The sequence below is a fragment of the Pseudophryne corroboree genome, chromosome 9 (assembly GCF_028390025.1).
Source record: "Pseudophryne corroboree isolate aPseCor3 chromosome 9, aPseCor3.hap2, whole genome shotgun sequence".
Lineage (NCBI taxonomy): Eukaryota > Metazoa > Chordata > Amphibia > Anura > Myobatrachidae > Pseudophryne > Pseudophryne corroboree.
The window spans coordinates 103,511,729-103,515,123 of NC_086452.1; the positions used below are offsets into that span (position 1 = coordinate 103,511,729).

A 3,395-nucleotide genomic window follows, 5' to 3' on the forward strand; every position below is an offset into this window, starting at 1 on the left:
AAAAGGTTTGAATAGTAACCTGTGGTTTGCAAATGAGGAGGAACTGACACAATGACCTGTGCCTCCACCAACTTCTGGACAGCCTCTTGCAGGACAGTTCTGTCTGCCAGTAGAACTGGCAAGCCTGATTTTAAAAATCGGTGAGGAGGGAGACCTTGAAATTCCAGCCTGTATCCCTGGGACACAATATCTATCACCCAAAGATGCAGGCCGGACGATACCCAGACGTGACTGAACTGTCTGAGTCTCGCTCCCACCGGCCCCACCTCCAGGCCGTGCGGTCCACTGTCATGTGGAGGACTTTGGCGTACCTGAAACGGCTTGGCCTTTCTAGGCTTGTTAGGCCGAAAGGACTGTGATGCTGATGAAGAGAAGGATTTCTTCGGAGCAAGTGCAGCTGAGGGTAGAAACGGAGACTTACCCACTGTAGCTGTGGATATCCATGCATCCAAAGCTTCCCCAAAGAGAGCCTGACCTGTGTAGGGTAGGGACTCCACACTTTTCCTGGATTCAGTGTCGGCCGACCACTGGCGCAGCCACAGTCCCCGACGAGCTGAAACAGACATGGAAGAGATTCCCGCAGCCATGGAACCCAGGTCTTTCATGGATTCTACCATAAAACCTGCTGAATCGTGAATGTTCCACAAAAACAATTCAACATCACCCTTATCCATCGTATCCAAATCTTCAAGTAAGGTGCCTGACCATAATTTTACAATCAGCTGGCTCCTTTAAGGCGGTAGATCCCGGAACAGGTAGAACCACCTTTTTTGAGAGTCTGGATACAGATGTGTCAACAATTGGCAGGTTTTCCCATTTTTTTCTATCCTAAAGGAAAGGGAACGCCACCTGGACCCTTTTAGGGATCTGGAATTTTTTCTCAGGGTTTCCCATGCTTTTTCAAATATAGCATTTAATTCCTTTGACGCAGGGAAGGTTAGCAGGCTTTCTTATTTTCAGTGAAAAAAGCCTCCTCAACCTGCTCAGGTGTGTTATCATTAATATTCAACACATCCCTGATAGCCTCTATCATCAATTGCACCCCCTTTGCAAGAGAGGCAGACCCCCGCAACACATCCCCATTACTGTCTGTGGTGTCAGAATCGGTATCCGTGTCATCTTGCATGACATGCATCCTGAGGTACCAGAATCGGGCCATACTGCCATAGAGTTCTGTAATACCTGGGTTGCAGATTCATAACTTGCAACCATGGGTGTCAGAACGTTTTTTGGTTGGGGGGGCAAGATAAAATCTCAGTTTGGCGCCCCTAGCTCCAGGCCACCTTAGACAGGTCTCTTGCACCTGTATGGAACTCTATGGAGCAGCTGGGAGTGGCCCCTTGTACACATTACACCTGGCAGAGCCCCTTATACACATTATGCCAGGTAGAGCCCATTATATACATTATGCTAAGTGAAGCTCATTATACACATTACACCTGGTAGAGCCCATTATACACATTATGCCTGGTAGAGCCCATTATACACATTCCGCCGGGTAGAGCCCATTACACATGTTACACATTCCGCCTGGTAGAGCCCATTACACATGTTACACATTACGCCTGGTAGAGCCCATTATACATGTTACACATTACACCTGGTAGAGCCCATTATACAAATTACGCCTCGTAGAGCCCATTACACATTATGCCTGGTAGAGCCCATTACGCATATTACACATTACGCCAGATAGAGCCCATATATACATTACGCCTGGTAGAGCCCATTATACACATCTGCTAGTTAAGTGCCTCCTCCTCATTGTTCATCTCCCTACTGCTTCCCCAATGCAATGCAAAGGTCATGAACTTGGGATTGAACTGTAAGCAGGTAATGGATCCGGTGTGCTTGACATCCAGTACGGACACTTTCATGCTGCTCTCTCCATTCCATACATGGATCTTGCCATTTTCCGACCCGATCATAATGAACTGAGAACCGGGGTGAAAGAAGCTTCTGGTGTGACCGTTTTACTGTTGTTATAACCCCCAAAGGTGTGTAGCACGGCCCTTTAAACGCATCAACCAGCCTCAGAAAGCCGCCATTGGTAGAGAGAAGAATTAATTTTCCATCGTTGCTAAATTTGAGTGACATCCATTCGCAGGTGCGGTCATTCCGAGTTGTTCACTCGCTAGCAGTTTTTAGCAGCCATGCAAATGCTAAGCTGCCTCCCATTGGGAGTGTATCTTAGCTTAGCAGAAGTACGAACAAATGCATCGCAGGGCGGCAGCAAAAAAAAATTGTGCAGTTTCAGAGTAGCTCCATACCTACTCAGCGCTTACGATCACTTCAGACCATTCAGTTCCAGATTTGACGTTACAAACACGGCCTGCGTTCTCCCAGCCACGCCTGCATTTTTCCTGGCACGCCTGCATTTTTCCGAACACTCCCTGAAAATGGTGAGTTGACACCCAGAAACGCCCCTTTCCTGTCAATCACTCTGCGGCGGCCATTGCGACTGAAAAGCTTCGCTCGACCTTGTGTGAAACTACATCGGCTGTTGTGAAAGTACTTCGCGCGTGCACATTGCGCCGCATACGCATGCGCAGAACTGCAGTTTTTCCTCTTAATCGCTGCGCTGCAAACATTTTTAGCTAGCGATCAACTCGGAATGACCCCCACAATTCATCTTAAAGGTGGCAAACGGACCCTTATCAAAAGAGCGAAGATCATACAGATTCACCGTCTGGGAATTAACGCCTGCAGCAAAAATAAGACCCTTTGGATCAAATTAGCACACTAGCTTCCCCTGTAAGTGCATCAGACCCTGACAGTTGGGAGACCGGAGGTCCCACAGGCGGATAGTTTTATTCAAGGACTCAGAAATAAACGCATCGTCCACCGGAGACATAGATAACGCAACGGCCCTTTTATTGTGGCCGGGAAATAACGGCTATATTTATTATCATGAAGAGAGATGGTATCATCAATTTTGTTGGAGCTATAAACCACGGTATTTGCTGCATGTGTGTAACGGATGAGATCCACACATTACTTCTTGCTGTACAGCGTCCTTTTGGGCTTGCCCTCCTGGCAGTCATACAGCACGATGGAGTCGTCGTCGCAGCTGGAAATGACTGTCTCCCCGCTAGGACTGAAGTCAAAGCAGTTGATCTTATTGGAGTTCTCGCGGAAAATCTTTACAACCCGGAAGCTGTGCAGGACGTTGTCTGTCAGCTTCATGGCTGCCCCTGGGGGTAGGGTGATGCGCCCCGATGCAGAAGGGCCACAGAATATGGGGGTGCAGGCAGGGTCGGATTGGGATCTAAAACCAGCCCTTTTAGGGGTGGGGTCTGCTGGGGGGTGGAGTCTGTTAAGTGGGCGGGATCACTGCTCAGAAGGCCTGAATACAGGCATGTATGTGAAGTGCGCGCAGCAAGATCTTAGGTGCG

General features: G+C 48.5%; 1 pseudogene; it reads right to left on the minus strand.

The window, feature by feature from the left end:
• Positions 1–1,742: 1,742 nt before the first annotated feature.
• Positions 1,743–3,186, minus strand: LOC134958743 (WD repeat-containing protein 82-like; annotated as a pseudogene).
• Positions 3,187–3,395: the final 209 nt, after the last annotated feature.